This window comes from Rutidosis leptorrhynchoides, chromosome 8 (assembly GCF_046630445.1).
Source record: "Rutidosis leptorrhynchoides isolate AG116_Rl617_1_P2 chromosome 8, CSIRO_AGI_Rlap_v1, whole genome shotgun sequence".
Classification (NCBI taxonomy): Eukaryota; Viridiplantae; Streptophyta; class Magnoliopsida; order Asterales; family Asteraceae; genus Rutidosis; species Rutidosis leptorrhynchoides.
In genome coordinates this window covers 18,186,005-18,208,096 of record NC_092340.1, presented here as the reverse complement: position 1 = coordinate 18,208,096, position 22,092 = coordinate 18,186,005, and the positions used below count along the sequence as shown (strand labels likewise).

At 33.6% G+C, this 22,092-nt stretch overlaps 1 long non-coding RNA gene across 1 annotated transcript; it reads right to left on the bottom strand.

Moving 5' to 3' along the window:
- Positions 1-65: 65 nt before the first annotated feature.
- LOC139862078 (uncharacterized) lies at positions 66-14,868 on the bottom strand. The gene is made up of 5 exons (XR_011764044.1): positions 14,815-14,868; positions 14,482-14,543; positions 14,308-14,395; positions 14,153-14,230; positions 66-174 (listed from the first exon to the last, which is right to left on the bottom strand). It is a non-coding gene; the product is annotated as an uncharacterized lncRNA (long non-coding RNA).
- Between the last annotated feature and the right edge of the window lie 7,224 nt (positions 14,869-22,092).

The window sequence follows — 22,092 nt, the reverse complement described above, 5'->3', positions numbered from 1 at the left end:
TTAATTAATTAATGCATAATAATAATAGAACTAGATAACGAAGAACTAGTAGTAAAAGATAACTTTCCCCAAAACATCTATTATCGGGTCAACAGTGTAATTAACGAAGAACTAGTAGTAAAAGATAACATGGCACGAGCTTTTCCATATGAGGCGATAACTGTATTAGTTGACCTGATCAAGAAATAAAGAAGTAAGATCAGTGTTTGCACATTCTACGAAAATATGATCATCTTAATTATGAACGTTGTTCATTTGATGATGACATAAAAAGTGAAATTAGAGATTCGAACGAAGACGCTGCCAAGTAATGCTGCGATTTGTACTTCTTCGGAAGGAAAGAGGGAAATTTTTAATAAAAGATTAGGGTTAAGGGTTTAGGATTTAGAGTCACGACAGAAGACGCCGCCGGCCGTCAAACACCCAGGAAAACCCAGCGACCACCGAAAATTCGCCAATTTTTAATAAAAGATTACAAAAACTCTGATAACCACCGACCGAATCTCGGACAAATAGCACAGATCAACGCAAAAAAGAAACAAAAGCTACCAAGAAGGTTACCTGAAACCGCTGCAGAGGTTCATCACGAACCTCGCCGCCTGCAAATGGAATAGAAGCCGCAACTTGGGAATCTGTGCCGGAGTTAAAAACACACGAACATACCCACATCGACTGAAAAACCACCATATCCGGACCAAGGGAGAACGACAGAGCACAGAAAGACCAATAAGGGCTTTCGCCGCCTGTGTTAGCCGTCAGCGAAGGTGCAACGCAGGAGAAATCAAGTCAGGAGCAATTCGAACGGAGAAAAAGATGGAAACGAAGGGAAAGAAAATAAGAAGGTAAAGATTCATCGAACCACCGGCGATAAGCCGGTGGCCGGAGCGCCCATTAACTAGTCGGAAACCAGAAAGTACGGAGAGCCTTTATACTTTAGAGAGAGAGAGAGAGAAAAGTCCAAAATATAAGAGTTGTCTGTATGTTACCTACCGTTAAATTATTAAATAGGTTTGGTCGAATATATATAGAATTTTCGTTGAGTACTGTGCTTTGACCAAAGTCAAATTTAGTTTGACCATAAAGCATGTCATTTGTCATAAAGTATGCTTTTGTCAGTGTAATTATTAACAATACCTTTTCGAGAGAGAAGAGTGAACAAAATTGAAGACTAGCTAGCTCGTGATTGACTAGTCAACTGAAGACCCCTCAATGATGTATTGGTCAAGTTGAATTGTGGAGATCCCACTATTCAACTTGAGGGGAGTGTTAGAATACAAGGAGCCAAGAGTCAAATTACCATATTAGTTAATTTGACTTTGGGATCAGAAAACAAGTTTCATCCTTTCCCTTTAGAGACTTTCACAAGCTGCCAAACCAAGTCCAGCCATGAAGACAACAAAACGGATACATATCTGCACATTGCCATTTACATAAAGGTGGTTCCAAAAGTGTTTATGGAGCCTAACCTCTTTAGGAAATAGCTGTTAGACCATTTGATGTATTTAAACATGTTCATGTGCATTGTAAACTAGAGAATCAGTTTTAAAACAACTGAGATATAAGCAATATATTCAAAATGTAGTCCTTAAAGTTTAAACTCTCTTGTTATCTTTTATCTCCAACTCAGTTTATCAAAACGTTTCAGTTTACATATTCAATCAATGAAATATTTCCGCATATCAATTGAAAACACAATGATATATGATATTTAAACTCATCTGCTTATTAAAGTATGGCACAATAAGATACCAATGCCATATTTTCTTTTTCTTCCTGATATTGTATTTTACCTACTTATTTGAATGTCTTGTTCGGTTGGATTTATTTAAAATTTCTTGTTTTTAGGCATGATCACTTGGATGATAAGCTTAAAAAAGCAAGACACTAAAGTAGCCTACTGATGTTTGTTTTTTTTTGTACTATTGTGTTGGTATTGCAGGCGAAGTGCCCGAAACTGTTGTTAATGATGCTCATGGCAACAATTAAATCCACTTTTATAGTGCTTACCTGGAATTAAGCTTTTAAGTTATTATGATCAAGTGGTTGTAATAATTAATTAAAAACCACCCTTGTTTTGAGGTTCGAACTTGACTTTTGATTTTGTGAAACATGCAGATTGTGACTTACTTATTGTAGTAAGTAGCTGAACTGGGTGTTTAACATTCCATTTCAGTTATTATATATGCTAAGCAAGATAGTTATCGTATTATTTATGTTTGTCTTGTTTTGGGTTTGAACCTGACTACTTATTATAGTGGTTGGGTTTTAAACTGTTTATTATCGCTTACTTAAACTGATTAGGATATTTTTCTAACATATCAAAAGTTTTTTCATAATTGGATCTGGTGCCGAGGCCTTAGGTTTGCCATTTGTTAACTAAGTTTTCACCTATATATATATCAAATCTTGGTGACAAATTCGAAATCTTTTAACGATCCCGGAGAAATTACCTTGGGACTGAGCGCCCTTGTTTTGTATGTAGAACATGAATGAACACTGTCTTGTTGCTTTGTTTTTGGATATTTTGCTACTTATAATCTATTTTCTCTTTCTATTCCAACATTTCGTGTTGAAATTGGACAATGAGATTATAGACCAATGATTCTTGTCTTTCGAGTTTAGAGGGTCAATTTCTACCTATTCGTGATGATAAACCAATTATCTTAGTGAGACATCCAATGTGAAGTTCTAATACTAAAGATAAAAACTGCAACAATATAACATGCATTAAAAATCAAAAACACTTTATGAGTAGTATATAAATATGTAAATGGATAATATTTCCCAAAAAAGGAAACTAAAGTGCTTTAACACTAAAACTTTATCATGTAACAATAAGGCTAATTGGAAACAAACTTGTACAAAAATTAAGTATAGAACACTTTATAGAACCAAGAACACTTGATAACTTTCATTATCTCAATCATCAATGTCATTATCCGAATATAACGAGGTAAAATGATTACACCAGGTTTGAGTTCAGCAGACACAAGCAAAGGAAACATAACAATGGTCGCTTAGGGAAGAAAGTCATGTCATAAGCACTTGAAGACAAAGAAGGGTTGTAATGGGAGGGCTGGGTAACGGGTCGAGTAAGTACTCTTTTAAACAGCACAGCAGCCTGAATAATATACATAAAGGTTAATTTACAGGTATTTCTGCATCTAAGCAAATTGAATTTTGTTGTTGAATACGTAGTATTTCATCTCGTTTATCGGATTTAGGGTTTGGTCATGAAACTTATATTACTGATTATTTGTTGTACAAAAATCATATTCGGTAGTTTCAGCTTGATTTATGTATGATGTTGTTGTTGTCTGATAAATGCATATATAATACGTAGTAGTATTAGAGTATTACAGAATTAAGTTGCAAAAAGATGGAAAACAGTGACCTGAATTAGTATAGTTGGTGATTTTTTTTTTTTTTTTTTAAATGATTAATTGATTGATAGTTGAGTAAACAAGAACAATAGATAATAAAAGAAAAACAAAATCAGAGATGATCTCGTATGATCGATCTCTGCCTAATCAGACAAGATGAACAAATCTTGCTACCCAAGCCATAGAGGCCGAATACCAAACACGTACATAGTTTTCTAAATATCCTAACTTGACTAACAACACTCGTATATGAAGAGATTGATAACGAAACCCTAACTAATTATTGGGCTACTTATTATATTGGGCTTGGCGTCATCTTGTTCTCTATCACATATCCACCGGAAGTTTGATTGATTGGAGACCTAATAATTTCCCAGAAACAAAAAGATGAAAAATCCCAATATAATTAGTAGTATTTCATCTTGTGTATCCTTGTCTGTCCGGATACACTAAGGAAATCACAGACTCGAAGAATTTCGAAGAAACAATCCAGAGCTGCATGAATTGAGGTTCTATAAAATGAAAGAGAGAGATAACGCATCCAACATCCGGATATCCAAAAATAACGTAATTAACTTCTTTTAATTTATCTAATAATCACACTCTTACTTACTTATAATAGAGCTTTAACAAGTTTCACTCTAATCTACACACACATGTAGAAGAGCTTATTTTTTGCGTTGCTCAAAAGAGAGAGAGAGAGAGAGAGAGAGAGAGAGGCAGGCAGGGAGAGAGGCGGGCGGGCGGGGGCCGGCGGGCGGGCGGGCGGGCGTGCGTGCGCGCGCGCATGCATGCATGCATACATACATACATACATACATACATACATACATACATACAAACAAACAAACAAAACCTACCATACTAAAACCACTCCTCTGTTGTATGTTTATTTATGCATCTCATGATTATGATTATTACATTAATTATTATGTTGTTTCAGGTTGAGCAGCTAGGTTAGCTAGGTTGGAAAAAATTGGATGTCCCGAAATCTTTGGCTTCCATCCGTGTACTATAAGAGATACGTTAGAAGCAACTTGTTGTAACTAAGGTGTTTGTTTTTTAAGATGTTATGGTCTGAAGATCTGCGGATCATATCTGTAAAGAAGATGTGGTTTGAAGTTCTGTATGTTGAATAGTGAATGTATGCTATTCTAACATACGTACATACAATACCCACCATACTAAAACTACTCCTTTGTTGTATGTTTTTATTTATGAATCTCATGATTATGATTATTATTATTAATTATTATGTTGCTTCAGGTTGAGCAGCTAGGTTAGCTATGTTGGAAAAAATTGGATGTCCCGTAATCTTTGGCTTCCATCCGTGTACTATAAGAGATACGTCAGAAGCAACTTGTTGTAACTAAGGTGCAACTTGTTGTAACTTGTTGGATGTCCCGTAATCTTTGGCTTCCATCCGTGTACTATAAGAGATACGTCAGAAGCAACTTGTTGTAACTAAGGTGCTGTTTGTTTTTTAAGATGTTTTGGTCTGAAGATCTGCGGACCATGTCTGTAAAGTAGATGTGGTTTGAAAGTCTGTATGCTGAATAGTGAATGTATGCTGAATAGTGAAGACTGTTTGTTTTTATGTCTGCAAAATAATTTAATTCAGTGTGCAGCACTTAGAAGCATACATTTAAGTCTACGAGGCTGCAGATATAATAAGACATTATTTTATCTTATGTCTTCGGAAAACAAACTGTCTGCAGTAAAAACGTCTGCGAGCGCGAAGACATGAGACATAATAAGATCTGCACACAGAAAAACAAACAACACCTAAACTAAATCTGGTCTTTTGGTTATACAACCACTCTCAGTAACTTAACCTATGGTAAATTTATGGCTAGTGAAAAATAGGGATGGCAATGGATCGGATATGGATCGGATGATGTCCTATCCATATCCATATCCATATCCATTTAGTTTCAAGTCATCCATCCATATCCATATCCAGTGAATTAAGCGGGTTAATGGATATCCAATGGATATTAACAAAATGTTATAATATTTTCTAATATGCGATGAAAAATAGTAGAAAAAAATATATAATGACATAATTAAAATCTATCCATAAGAATATGTAATCTTTGTCGAAGATATAACCAAATTTGAATAACTTACTATAAAACATATATTATGAAATATTAAATATGAAATTTTAAGTTTATTTTGTTATATATACGTGTTTTATTGTCATATATTATAGTTATTTCATTATAGGGTTGAAATTAAAATATAAATCTAACGGTAAATGAACTTGTAATAATAAATATGAAATCATATATCTGTATTTACGTATTTGTATATGTAATCTTTGTCGAAGATATAACCAAATTTGAATAACTTACTATAAAACATATATTATGAAATATTAAATATGAAATTTTAAGTTTATTTTGTTATATATACGTGTTTTATTGTCATATATTATAGTTATTTCATTATAGGGTTGAAATTAAAATATAAATCTAACGGTAAATGAACTTGTAATAATAAATATGAAATCATATATCTGTATTTACGTATCTGTATATGTATTTCGGGTGGTAATGGATATATCCATGGATGAAACTTTTCATCCATGTCCATATCCATATCCATTTAGGTTCATCCGTATCCATTTAAGTTCATCCATATCCAACACGAAACGGGTGGATCCGGTGAATATCCACCGGATCGGGTGGCCATTGCCATCCCTAGTGATAAACCAACATCAAAATTGATAAATTCACCACTTTTATGCATTGTTTGGTTGCAGTTGTAGAGTACAACTCAATAATGCACGTAAGCAATTTTGGTGTTGGATTTATCAACACCCTTAATCTATTAGATACCAAATTTGAAGACGATATGTATAAGAAACATGCCATTAAAGACCACATGAGCATGTGTTCAAGGTTATGAGCTTCTTGTTATGGTATTTTAATAAAATTTTAATATTGATTTATAATGTTCATTGATATTTTATTATAGTAATCAAAACTTGGTTGGTTTTGAATATTTTCTAATTGGAGGTCCTTGGGTCCAAATGAATATTGTTTTGTACTCTATTGTTTTTAATGATCTCGGCATTCCGATTTCTAAGCGACAACGATTTGTTAGAGTTTATGAGGAGTCTAATGATATGCACCAACGAGTTTTACTGGTCATTTTGTGGTCCATGTGCAGTTTGTTTGAGTTTTAATTATTTTTGGGATGGGATGGAACGACGTATCATTGTTAGGGATTTGCTTATATGTCATAAAATAATACAAGGAGTCAATACACCATGGTAGGTGTATTTGATTAGGAGGAGGATGATGGGAGGGAATTGGATCAACTAATTCGTTTTGAAGGATTGTCTTGTAAGGTTACAGATTGTATTATGTATGTTAGCGTTCATTTCGTGAAGATATGGATTTGATACTTGAAAGCAAGGTTGCAAAAATCGAAAAAATCGGTCAAGTTCTCGCCGAGAAATCATTTTGGAGTTGCTGCCGAGTTCTCGTTTTGAAATCGGCCAAAAAATCGGTCGTTATAAATTGAGTTTCTCGGCCAAAAATCGATCAAATCTCGGTATCATAAAAATTATCCCAAAAGTCAACCGTCGAGAACTCCCCAAGTTCTCCGAGAACTCCCAGAAATGGTCCCGCCGAGAACTCCACTGTTAACCTTATTCTCAAACTCCTCCATATCAAACAAATCAAATTGCTGCTCAGAAATTCTTATAAACAGTTCTCTTCCACACAGCATCGAAATTAGCACGAAACACCACAGCATATAGAACGATCTGACCATCTTCCCAATGGAAACGATAATATTATTTTCTTGATCATCTACTATAACCTCATTTTGCATTACCATAACCAACTGGTTCCAAAGAACAGGACCTTCGGAGATTATGTAAAAGTTAACATAACCTGTAACTTGAGTATACACAAGATGATCTCTAGCTAAACAATGAGAGATGATTCTAGCTGAGAAAAATTCATCATTAAAGAGTTCTTCATTGAATTCAGTATTAGCAAGATGACCTGTTTGAAAGGTAACATCTGCACTTTATAATGCATTATTAGGAAAATGTGGATCTTGAAAAATATTTCTTTCTTGTAAATTAATAACATTCAAAATCCTTATAATAACATTTAGAAACTGGATCGCGCCTTACTAGATGTTTTCTTTATAAGGATTTTGAATGTCATCAATTTAGAAGAAAGAAATATTCTTCAAGATCCACATTTTTCTGATAATGCATTACAAGGTGCAGATCTTACCTTTTAAACAGGTCATCTTGCTATTAATGAATTCAATGATGAACTCTAATGATGAATTTTCCTCTGCTAAAATCATCTCTGATCATTTTGCTAGAGATCATCTTGTGTATGCTCAAGTTACTAACAGGTTATGTTAGCTTTTTCATACTTAATCTCTCAAGGTTCTGGAACCAATTGGTTATGGTAACGCAAAATCATGTTATAGAAGATGATCAGAAAAATAATATTATCGTTCCCCATTGAGAAGATGGTCGAATCATTCAATATGTTGTGGTGTTTCGTGCTACTTTCGATGCTGCGTGGAAAAGACAACCGTTTATAAGAATTTATGAGCAGCAATTTGATTTGTTTGATATGGAGGAGTTTGAGAATGAGCTTAACAGGGGAGTTCTCTGCAGGACCATTTCTAGGAGTTCTCAGCGGTTGACTTGCGTTAACTCTTGGGATAATTTTTATGATACCCGAGATTTCACCGATTTGACCGAGATTTCACCGATTTGACCGAGATTTCACCGAGAAACTCAATTTATCGGTCATTGACGGATTTTTTGGCCGATAAAACGAGAACTCAGCAGCAACTCTAAAACGATTTCTCGGCGAGAACTCAGCCGATTTATCCGATTTTTGCAACCTTTCTTGAAGGTAATAGGTATATTCTTCGTTTTGACTTAAACAATCGAACTCTGCTCGACCAGTTGGACTTTCCCATGCGGATGCGCGGCATCAAGAAAATACTATCTTTAAAAGAGGACTTACCCTCGCAGTCGATTAGGGTAACTTTTTCCTCAATGATATTGACGATGAACGATATTATTCTCTTGTTGATTATATATAAATTAAGTTAAATTAAGTTAAATATAATCAAGAAAAGAAGAGAATGATACATGTTATCGTCAATATCATGGAGGAAATAGATTACCTTGCTGGACCGCAGGGGTAATCCTCTTGTAAAGAGGAGGTTTGCATGTTGCCGAGCATCTGCATGGAGAAGTTCCAATTGATTAAGCCAATTCCGAGGGTTTAAGTCAAATAGAGAAATATACATGCTACCTTCAAGTTCCATATCCATATCTTCACAACCATGAAGGTTATCCATACACAATACCATTAATAACTTTTAAGACAATCCTCTAAAACGGATTAGTTGGATCTCATTCCCTATCATCATCCCTCTCCCAGTCAAATACACCTACATGGGGACTTTCAGTATTATTTCTTTGATATAAAAGCAAATATCTAACAATGATACGTTGTTCCATCCCAAAAAAACAAATCTCAAACAATCAGTGCATGGACTACAAAATGACCAGTAAACCCGTTACTGCGGATCATCAAACTCCTTATAAACTCTAACAACACATTGTCGCTTGGAAACTGAGATATGAGATCTATGAGATCATTAAACACAACAGCATGCACACCGGGGGGATAATGATATGTTTCTCTTGATTATTTTCGATAAATACATTTGAATTGCCTTCTTCATTTGTACCCAAGGACCTCCAACAATAAAATATTCAAAACTAACCAAGTTTTGATTAACAACTTATGCGAAGATTATTTTATCTCTATAGAATTTCACCCTAAGAGAGTAATGCAGTAGAGAGCTTGGTCGATCTACCACAAGATCTCTTTCAAGGTGAATTTAACTTTCTTATAACTACAAGCTTAAGTAATCATGAAGAATAGCTACTAACTAAGTATGTAAAACTTCTGAATGGTCTACCACTGTATCACGAATACAATTTCATTAGTGGTTTGTGACAACAAGTATTTCTGTATCGAACCAATTATGAGAATCTGAAAACAATCAATCAAGAGATATTGTACTCATGGCTGTTGTGAACCATTAGCTATTGAGGCTCCACACTATTTCCATCGTTTTTCAGTATACATCCCTTTTTCGTGTTTTACAAGAAAATATATCCGATGAAGATGGTCATTGGCTACAACCGACACTTGTCACTATCCTTTGACGCTTTTTTCAAATTTTGGCAAATGAAAAAATGGGATGAGATTATCAGGATCATCTAGTAGGATGATAGTTTCTTGCATAATGATTATGTTTAGAAAGATGAGAAAGTAATCATGTACGATTGGGTAATTCATACTCGTTCCGCGAAAAGCATATTTCTATGATACGTATTCTAAAACATTAGGTAATGCAGTGGTCGACGTCTGAGATTTCACACCTCGGAGAACCTGAAGCCAATCACTAAAAAAGTCAGTCACCCGACAAAAGTGAATACTCGCGGTTTATATTTGGACGAACAATGTACCCATATATGAAACGTAAAGTATATCTAATTAAATGATATAACCTTCAGTTTATAACAGTGAGTTAATACATTTGAGAACATCAGTTTCTCTAAGAGAGATCGGGGAATTAATATATGGGAGTCCTGGGAGTCCTTATGAAGGAAGAACAGGTTGAGTAACGAGATTATCTATGGTTGGATAGGTGGTGACTACGACCGGAGATGGGGTATTTGCGGTGTTGGCGGCCGCTTGAAAGGGTTTAGGGTTAGATTTGATTTGAGAGATAATGAGATGAGAAATATATTTTTATGTGGGTGAGAGGGAGGGTTAAAAAGAACATATTAATTTTCTTAAATTAAATTATATCTATTATGATGTGAATTATAATAGATAATAGTTATAGATATAATTTAATAGATATTATGATGTGAATTCATCGCATATGCGGGATTGGGTATTGTTGGTATTGTGTATGATGTGAATTCAAAACAATATTATGAACTATAAAATATAATATGGATAAACATTATTTATAATGTTACAATATTAGAGGACGGAATATACACCAACCATATATACAACATTAGCAAATAGAACTAGATAAAAATGGCATCCTCTAATGTTTATTGTATTTAATTTAATTTTCTTAAATTAAATTATATCTATTATGATGTGAATTATAATAGATAATAGTTATAGATATAATTTAATAGATATTATGATGTGAATTCATCGCATATGCGGGATTGGGTATTGTTGGTATTGTGTATGATGTGAATTCAAAACAATATTATGAACTATAAAATATAATATGGATAAACATTATTTATAATGTTACAATATTAGAGGACGGAATATACACCAACCATATATACAACATTAGCAAATAGAACTAGATAAAAATGGCATCCTCTAATATTGTATTATCAAAATAATGTTTATTTGTATGGTTATATATATTATATATTTGATTGATACTTCTTAATATCAAATTTCTCTCACATCAAACTCATTCCCTAGCTCAATTTCTCTCACATCAAACCTTAAAACCCCTTTAAGTTGTAACCAACACCACTAACAACCTATAGCCAACCGCCGCCATCAGCCATAAAACCAGTGTTGTCGGCCGAGTTCTCGGCGAGAAAACGGCAGAAGGAAGCAAACGATAAATCGGGACCAAACTCGCTAAAAACTCGGTCAACCGCCGGCAACCGCCGGTCAATGGCGGTTAAGCATCATTTAACAGTGTCAGAAAACTTATAGATGTTGGCGGAATCGAGTAAAGATGAGGAAGGAGAAGACGAACATCAAAAGGAAGTGAAGAAAGGAAGAAAAAAAGGTGAAACCTGTAAAATCCGGTGACCGGAGAAGGTAAGGTGGTGGCTGTCTTTTTTAACTTTTTAGGGTTTAATAAACTATATAATACCGAGTAATAAAGGGTAAAGAAGAAAACGTGAGTTTTTAGATTTGGTCTGGTAAGCACATGAGTGATTGTTTAAGTATTTTATTTTTTTTTCTTTTATAAAAGGACAATAATAGCCCCTCAACTTTTACCAAACTTTAATACCAAGAACAAACTTGATATGAACTCTTGAACCTTTAATTAAATGACAATAACAACCCCTCTTATTTATATATTATCAGAATATATATATATATATTTATATTAAAAGTCAACATTAGTCAAACCCCGAGTTCTCCCCCGAGTTTTCCCCGAGTCGCCGAGAACTCCTCAAAAACCTTCGGCCGAGTTCTCCCCGAGTCGCAAGTTTTACAACCTTGCATAAAACCATGGATAATCCCTCTTTCAAAAAAAGGACTTCCCATAGATGAATTACTTCCTCTTAAAGAAAATTGATATTTCCGAATTGTATCAAGTCAACGTTATCAACCGAAACTTGTACACCATTTAGTAAGGCATAATTTACGGTTCATACATGGTACAACATTCGTTTGAATACAAAACCCACTTTGTCAGGTGACTTTAACTTTTTTCATTGATCAAGTTTTTAGCTTCCGGTTCTCCGATGTACGAAATCTTAATATCAACCAGGTGGATTAGCTACTGTTCTAGATATGCATCATAGCAATATGCTCTTCAGAGAACAAGTACGAATTTTCCATTACATAGACGACTATTTTCTCATCCTTTGAAACATAATCAATATGCAAGAAGCCATCATCCTTCTAAACGAAAATTTTCTGGAAAACCCATTACAAGATGATTATGTTGTTAGGGTTATTACTGATCGTCACCAAATAGATAAAATAATCTATGAACATGTAGTCGATCAAAACAAGGTAGGTTTTGACCCGAATAGAGATGCCGATTCAGAATGCATCTATTGAAAAATATCCAAAGAATACCGTCATCACGAGAAGAGAGGAGGAAGGAATTGTTTTGTACGACAATATTTTTGATGATTTCAACATTCCACTCTCTAATTGACAAGGTCTTCGTTGGAGTTCATTCAACTCAGATTGAATATCGGCTCGAACAAATAGTGTAGACATTTTGTGATGGGTGTGCTACTGGTTTAAGATATAATAATATGATATCATAGGGGAAATATTTTGGGGTGAACATAACATTAGTGTGAGATATTTTTTTGGTATACCAACAAAACACCATTGGAAGTCAATATACCTTAGTGGGTATATTTAACTGGAGGGATTATGATTAAATGGAATGGGAGTAAACTCGTGCATTTCGGAGGTTTTTCTACCAAGGTTATTGACCGCATTTTGTATGTTAGCCTTGGCGTCATGATGAATATTTTTGGGTCAGAAATGTTAACAGGTATATTTTTCGTTATAATTTAAACAATCAATATCTAGTCAGTTGGAATTCCACTCAATGGCAATGGTTGTGTATCGGCATAATGAAAATGCAATCTTTACGAGCGGTCCATAATCTTTTTCCTAAATGATGGCAGGTATCATTCTCTCCTCTTCTTGTTTAAATTTAACTTATGCACGTCAACACGTCTTCATTAGGTATTCGTTCATTTTTTTGAGATACTACTAGTTAATTACAGTAGAAATCCATTTGTATTACGTATTCTATCAAGCAGTTGTATATTTTTCAACGATTGTATCTTTCTTGTGGTTAAGCTTTATATATATATATATATATATATATATATATATATATATATATATATACATACATACATATATCTTCTTTTAAAACACATATAATTGTGATATTGATTACGTAAATTGATCATATTTGTGTATTCTTCATAAATTTGTATCTTTTTATGCTTTAGTTTATGCGGTTTATTGATAATTTATGTAAGCTTGATTTATCAGTTATAACAAAATACATATGTTGACAAGCTCTTTTAAGTATTAAGATCTTTAATTTAGTTGTTATTAAGTTATTATTATATTCAAATGGTGTGTGTATTATGCAATTGTGAGATCATAATGTGAATGATCTGTAACTTCCAACTTCTAACTTCTGTTGATATGCAAGTTTCATATGAATATAGATAAGTTTCCATGTTGTTGCTATAATGTAGATAAGTTTGAGGACAAGTATGACTATAGTAAATGGAAATGTTCCTTTGTTAATTATCGTCTCTTTTATATGAGACCCATTAGACCATTACCAACGATTTGAGGGTTGCCCTCTAATAGCATATCAACTTCGCCCTGCTTCTTTTCATCACATAAGTGAGCACGAGTTGTTTTAATTAAATTGTGGGTTGTTTGTTAATTTTGTTGTATATATGTATTTAGTTACTAGTATTTAGTTATGGTTAATTTTTATTTAAAAAGCTATCTTGAAAACTAGATCTAACGAAGAAGATGGGGCCAAGTGATGGGGAGGAGATGTCATGGTTGGTAGTGGTGTGTGATGGGTATGTGATAGGTAGGAAATAGTGAGGAAATGAAGAGAAGATTAATGTGGCGGTCTGTCTAAGGAAGGACTTCATGGTTGGGAGCGGTCTTATAGCATTGAGTAACGCCTTTCTCTGTTAGGCAGACCTCGACAACTAAAGCATGGCTACAACACACCTATGTGCAAAAGATAAAAGATATATCCCATTACCATTATCATTGGTCTCAAATGAACTGATGGCAATTATTTGGGGCCACGCAAATTTAAGCATCTTAATTTAAGGATTTTTTTTTTTCATTAGCTTGACTAGATAACTAAAAATTGCACTTCTCATGAAACAAATGGAATACGAAAGGAAACAAACTATCTAAGATATTGATAGTGGGAAAGAGACTAACCACCCGTTTAAGCATTGTGTCATTACAACGACTTCACGACCAACAAAATGTGAAGGGTGAAGGCGTCCTTTTATTACCCTGAAACAAAATCTTAGAAGTCAGAAGATATACATTATGCACAGTAAATGAATCTAAAACGCAATTTTGATTATAACCATGATAATAACGCGTTCAGTCACACAAAATGGAAATTGAAGGCCGCGGACCCTCGATTGGTGCTACATCACCATAGGTACTTCTATCCTACAAGAGACAAGTTAACTTGAATTACATCAGGAAGTCATGAGTGGTATCCTGCATATAACAATCTTTTGAACATATCAATAAACCTTGTCTAATATATTTCTTCTTTTAGAGACAGGATGATTTGCAACACTTATTCCCTGCAAACCTGCATGTACAGCAGATTGTAGAGCTACACAGATAAATAGAAAATGAATAAATATCAAAAAATAAATTAAAGCCAGATTCTTTATACTCAATATTATAGTGCATGTTAATAACTATATGTAGTACAGATATTCAAATAAACCCCGTATAGCAGAGAAGTAGATAAATTGAAGCATTTATGAAGTATTCCAACATCTGATGTTGATATAAATGAATGAAGTATTTAAAAAATAGTTTGTAGTAGATTTAATAGAACCAGAAAAAACTTATACCTTTCAAGACTCAGCAACCGATACTAAAGTTCTTGCACCATTTCTTTAACATCCTGTAATTAGAGCACTATTAATTAATTAATTAATGCATAATAATAATAGAACTAGATAACGAAGAACTAGTAGTAAAAGATAACTTTCCCCAAAACATCTATTATCGGGTCAACAGTGTAATTAACAGAATCTGTGGCATGGCACGAGCTTTTCCATATGAGGCGATAACTGTATTAGTTGACCTGATCAAGAAATAAAGAAGTAAGATCAGTGTTTGCACATTCTACGAAAATATGATCATCTTAATTATGAACGTTGTTCATTTGATGATGACATAAAAAGTGAAATTAGAGATTCGAACGACGCCGCTGCCAAGTAATGCTGCGATTTGTACTTCTTCGGAAGGAAAGAGGGAAATTTTTAATAAAAGATTAGGGTTAAGGGTTTAGGATTTAGAGTCACGACAGAAGACGCCGCCGGCCGTCAAACACCCAGGAAAACCCAGCGACCACCGAAAATTCGCCAATTTTTAATAAAAGATTAGAAAAACTCTGATAACCACCGACCGAATCTCGGACAAATAGCACAGAGCAACGCAAAAAAGAAACAAAAGCTACCAAGAAGGTTACCTGAAACCGCTGCAGAGGTTCATCACGAACCTCGCCGCCTGCAAACGGAATAGAAGCCTCAACTTGGGAATCTGTGCCGGAGTTAAAAACACACGAACATACCCACATCGACTGAAAAACCACCATATCCGGACCAAGGGAGAACGACAGAGCACAAAAAGACCAATAAGGGCTTTCGCCGCCTGTGTTAGCCGTCAGCGAAGGTGCAACGCAGGAGAAATCAAGTCAGGAGCAATTCGAACGGAGAAAAAGATGGAAACGAAGGGAAAGAAAATAAGAAGGTAAAGATTCATCGAACCACCGGCGATAAGCCGGTGACCGGAGCGCCCATTAACTCGTCGGAAACCAGAAAGTACGGAGAGCCTTTATACTTTAGAGAGAGAGAGAGAAAAGTCCAAAATATAAGAGTTGTCTGTATGTTACCTACCGTTAAATTATTAAATAGGTTTGGTCGAATATATATAGAATTTTCGTTGAGTACTGTGCTTTGACCAAAGTCAAATTTAGTTTGACCATAAAGCATGTCATTTGTCATAAAGTATGCTTTTGTCAGTGTAATTATTAACAATACCTTTTCGAGAGAGAAGAGTGAACAAAATTGAAGACTAGCTAGCTCGTGATTGACTAGTCAACTGAAGACCTCTCAATGATGTATTGGTCAAGTTGAATTGTGGAGATCCCACTATTCAACTTGAGGGGAGTGTTAGAATACAAGGAGCCAAGAGTCAAATTACCATATTAGTTAATTTGACTTTGGGATCAGAAAACAAGTTTCATCCTTTCCCTTTAGAGACTTTCACAAGCTGCCAAACCAAGTCCAGCCATGAAGACAACAAAACGGATACATATCTGCACATTGCCATTTACATAAAGGTGGTTCCAAAAGTGTTTATGGAGCCTAACCTCTTTAGGAAATAGCTGTTAGACCATTTGATGTATTTAAACATGTTCATGTGCATTGTAAACTAGAGAATCAGTTTTAAAACAACTGAGATATAAGCAATATATTCAAAATGTAGTCCTTCAAGTTTAAACTCTCTTGTTATCTTTTATCTCCAACTCAGTTTATCAAAACGTTTCAGTTTACATATTCAATCAATGAAATATTTCCGCATATCAATTGAAAACACAATGATATATGATATTTAAACTCATCTGCTTATTAAAGTATGGCACAATAAGATACCAATGCCATATTTTCTTTTTCTTCCTGATATTGTATTTTACCTACTTATTTGAATGTATTGTTCGGTTGGATTTATTTAAAATTTCTTGTTTTTAGGCATGATCACTTGGATGATAAGCTTAAAAAAGCAAGACACTAAAGTAGCCTACTGATGTTTGTTTTTTTTTGTACTATTGTGTTGGTATTGCAGGCGAAGTGCCCGAAACTGTTGTTGATGATGGTCATGGCAACAATTAAATCCACTTTTATAGTGCTTACCTGGAATTAAGCTTTTAAGTTATTATGATCAAGTGGTTGTAATAATTAATTAAAAACCACCCTTGTTTTGAGGTTCGAACTTGACTTTTGATTTTGTGAAACATGCAGATTGTGACTTACTTATTGTAGTAAGTAGCTGAACTGGGTGTTTAACATTCCATTTCAGTTATTATATATGCTAAGCAAGATAGTTATCGTATTATTTATGTTTGTCTTGTTTTGGGTTTGAACCTGACTACTTATTATAGTGGTTGGGTTTTAAACTGTTTATTATCGCTTACTTAAACTGATTAGGATATTTTTCTAACATATCAAAAGTTTTTTCATAATTGGATCTGGTGCCGAGGCCTTAGGTTTGCCATTTGTTAACTAAGTTTTCACCTATATATATATCAAATCTTGGTGACAAATTCGAAATCTTTTAACGATCCCGGAGAAATTACCTTGGGACTGAGCGCCCTTGTTTTGTATGTAGAACATGAATGAACACTGTCTTGTTGCTTTGTTTTTGGATATTTTGCTACTTATAATCTATTTTCTCTTTCTATTCCAACATTTCGTGTTGAAATTGGACAATGAGATTATAGACCAATGATTCTTGTCTTTCGAGTTTAGAGGGTCAATTTCTACCTATTCGTGATGATAAACCAATTATCTTAGTGAGACATCCAATGTGAAGTTCTAATACTAAAGATAAAAACTGCAACAATATAACATGCATTAAAAATCAAAAACACCTTATGAGTAGTATATAAATATGTAAATGGATAATATTTCCCAAAAAAGGAAACTAAAGTGCTTTAACACTAAAACTTTATCATGTAACAATAAGGCTAATTGGAAACAAATTTGTACAAAAATTAAGTATAGAACACTTTATAGAACCAAGAACACTTGATAACTTTCATTATCTCAATCATCAATGTCATTATCTGAATATAACGAGGTAAAATGATTACACCAGGTTTGAGTTCAGCAGACACAAGCAAAGGAAACATAACAATGGTCGCTTAGGGAAGAAAGTCATGTCATAAGCACTTGAAGACAAAGAAGGGTTGTAATGGGAGGGCTGGGTAACGGGTCGAGTAAGTACTCTTTTAAACAGCACAGCAGCCTGAATAATATACATAAAGGTTAATTTACAGGTATTTCTGCATCTAAGCAAATTGAATTTTGTTTATCTATATTCTTTCATTGAATTTTGTTGTTGAATACGTAGTATTTCATCTCGTTTATCGGATTTAGGGTTTGGTCATGAAACTTATATTACTGATTATTTGTTGTACAAAAATCATATTCGGTAGTTTCAGCTTGATTTATGTATGATGTTGTTGTTGTCTGATAAATGCATATATAATACGTAGTAGTATTAGAGTATTACAGAACTAAGTTGCAAAAAGATGGAAAACAGTGACCTGAATTAGTATAGTTGGTGTTTTTTTTTTTTTTTTTTTTTTTTTGAAATGATTAATTGATTGATAGTTGAGTAAACAAGAACAATAGATAATAAAAGAAAAACAAAATCAGAGATGATCTCGTATGATCGATCTCTGCCTAATCAGACAAGATGAACAAATCTTGCTACCCAAGCCATAGAGGCCGAATACCAAACACGTACATAGTTTTCTAAATATCCTAACTTGACTAACAACACTCGTATATGAAGAGATTGATAATGAAACCCTAACTAATTATTGGGCTACTTATTATATTGGGCTTGGCGTCATCTTGTTCTCTATCACATATCCACCGGAAGTTTGATTGATTGGAGACCTAATAATTTCCCAGAAACAAAAAGATGAAAAATCCCAATATAATAAGTAGTATTTCATCTTGTGTATCCTTGTCTGTCCGGATACACTAAGGAAATCACAGACTCGAAGAATTTCGAAGAAACAATCCAGAGCTGCATGAATTGAGGTTCTATAAAATGAAAGAGATAGATAACGCATCCAACATCCGGATATCCAAAAATAACGTAATTAACTTCTTTTAATTTATCTAATAATCACACTCTTACTTACTTATAATAGAGCTTTAACAAGTTACACTCTAATCTACACACACATGTAGAAGAGCTTATTTTTTGCGTTGCTCAAAAGAGAGAGAGAGAGAGAGAGGCAGGCAGGGAGAGAGGCGGGCGGGCGGGCGGGCGAGGGCCGGCAGGCGGGCGGGCGGGCGGGCATGCATGCATGCATGCATGCATACATACAAACAAACAAAACCCACCATACTAAAACCACTCGTCTGTTGTATGTTTATTTATGCATCTCATGATTATGATTATTACATTAATTATTATGTTGCTTCAGGTTGAGCAGCTAGGTTAGCTAGGTTGGAAAAAATTGGATGTCCCGAAATCTTTGGCTTCCATCCGTGTACTATAAGAGATACGTTAGAAGCAACTTGTTGTAACTAAGGTGTTTGTTTTTTAAGATGTTATGGTCTGAAGATCTGCGGATCATATCTGTAAAGAAGATGTGGTTTGAAGTTCTGGATCATGTCTGTAAAGAAGATGTGGTTTGAAGTTCTGTATGCTGAATAGTGAATGTATGCTATTCTAACATACGTACATACAATACCCACCATACTAAACTACTCCTTTGTTGTATGTTTTTATTTATGCATCTCATGATTATGATTATTATTATTAATTATTGATATTGCTCTTCTAAACATACATATTATTCGACGCAATATCAGTTATATTTCATCAGCTTTTATCATTTACAAAGACATTCAATGTATAATATTCAAGAAAAACGACAAAAGCAGACACGAGCTTGAAGTTTGAAGAAACGACGATAAAACGAGGGGTTTTAACCAAATTTATATCAAGAAACGTTTATCCGAATGAAAGTACAAGATGATCGAAGAAAAAGATTTCAAATGGAAAGTCCCAAGTCAATATATATCGATACGAGGTCAACAAAGAACAAACGAGAAAATAAAAATATGAAAACTGCCATTTACTCTTACGCGAATCGTGTGACCTTACACGAAACGCGTAGCAATTTAGCCTTACGCGAATCGTGTGAGTCTACACGAAACGCGTAATATTAGGCCGAATTTAATCATGAATCAGATAAGGGGCGGCTGCTTTTTGTGTTTTAAATCAATTCTTTTGGTTCAATGAGCTACAGCAAGGATTCAATTGAACTTACCTACTACTTCCATTGTGATGATAAATACGGAGTACTATCAACAGAATGAGGACACATTTTTAGTACAACAACACATACAACAATTACTATACAGAAATATAGTGTCATTTTATTACTTTGTATTAATTTCAAGGTTCAAATATTTAGGTAGTTTTAAATATTAAGGGTGTATTGTTCGTGATTAAGGGTGTTATTGTACGCGTGAAAAGGGTGTTATTATTGTAATTTTCTACCGTTTGAAGTTAATGAAAGTGAAGAATTTTTAGTAAGTTTACTCTGTTAAAATTATCATTGTTATTATGTTTGCATATTTATATTTTTATGTTTACCTTAGTGTAATGAATAGCTAAATTTTCATAGTGTTTGCTTAGATGTAGAGCCCCTAGTGAAATGGATTGTTATCATTTGTAAAAGTTAAAATGTAACTTTAGTATTTTTAATATTGAGCCTAGTTAAAAGAACCATTATTATGTAATTAGGTATTTAACCCTTGCCACTTAATTTATTAAATTTAAATAACGAAAGTTGTTTTTATTTACATAAATTAAGCTTCAACATTAAAAATGATCTAGACGAATTTATGGATAAGTTATTAACACCAATTTAGAAATAAACTTCGGTGGTTTGGGTAATATCAATAATTATATGATAGTGAAATTGTAAAAAGGGAAACCGTTACGATTTGGGTATTGGCGAAAGTCAAAACTAGGCTAGGTCTCAATTTAAATACTTAGGGAATAGTAGCTATCTAAATAGAATCCGATGAAAATTAGATTTATTTTAGTTAGTCGTAACCTTATATTTATTCGAAAGAAAAATATAAAGTTTATTACTAAAACATTTTAAATAGGGCGTAAACTTAAAACAATCCATGGACCTAGGGGTGACACATTTAAGTAAACACTCCCCATTTATCCCATTTATATTTATTATAAAAGTATTATTATTATTATTTACGAATTATTATTATAAAATATAAAAGATTACATAAAAATACTTAAAATTCGTACCAGACTGTTTGTCACATCGTATAAGTCATACGCGAAACGTGTATGCCTGTTTATCAAACTGTACGATCAGATCTACACAATTCGTGTAAGGTTTAAGATATACGCGATACGCGTATAAATACGCGAAACGCGTAGACAGTAATCCGGCTACAGTACCAGCTAGGTTAAAAATTAGGGTTTTAGTTATTTAATTATTTATATTTAGGTTATTACTATATAATTAGTATTAGTTATTTTAAAATAACTTAAATACATGTTTTAATCCTAATAATTAGTATTAATTATTATAAGTTTATAATTTATAATTAGTTTATAATTAGATAATTAATTTAATTCCTTTTAACTTGTAGTAATTTTATTAAACATGTCATTTAGTTAATTTAAATAAGTTTATATTATAATTGCTCAAAACAAAATTCTAAACATATAGTTTTATTAAAAGTTACTATTTTACTAATTACCCTTTAGTAATAAAATATTCGCATCATAATTAGTATAATCTCATTTAGTTCCTTTTTGAGTTAATTATTGTAATCTTGTAATTTTATTTATGAAATTAGTTAGGTTATTTTCTATTACTGTTATATTATAAATTCCTAATCCCAAACCCCCTTTAATTAAGTTTGACATCAAAGACTATTAAAAACCATTAAACACTCCATCTCCCTGTGGAACGAATCGGATTTACCGACAAACTAAACTACACGAATAGGACTAGTTGCCTATATATGTGTGAAATCAACCTGAATTCAATATAATACCACATATACAATAAATCAGTTCGTGTAACAAAAAAAACTCAAATCCGTTCAAAATAAAGGTTACGTTTCACCCACATCAACTTTTTGGCGCCGCTGCCGGGGAATTGGCAGTTAAATAAATAGATAATTTTTTTTCTGGTTCGTAGTAATAGTTGGATTTGTACGTGGACCGGGTTGTTGGATCACCAATTTTATTGGTCTTTGAAGGATCCTGCCCCTCTGCTGCATCTTTTGGCTATTCGAAACGTGGGCCAAATCAGAAGGATAATCTGTTTG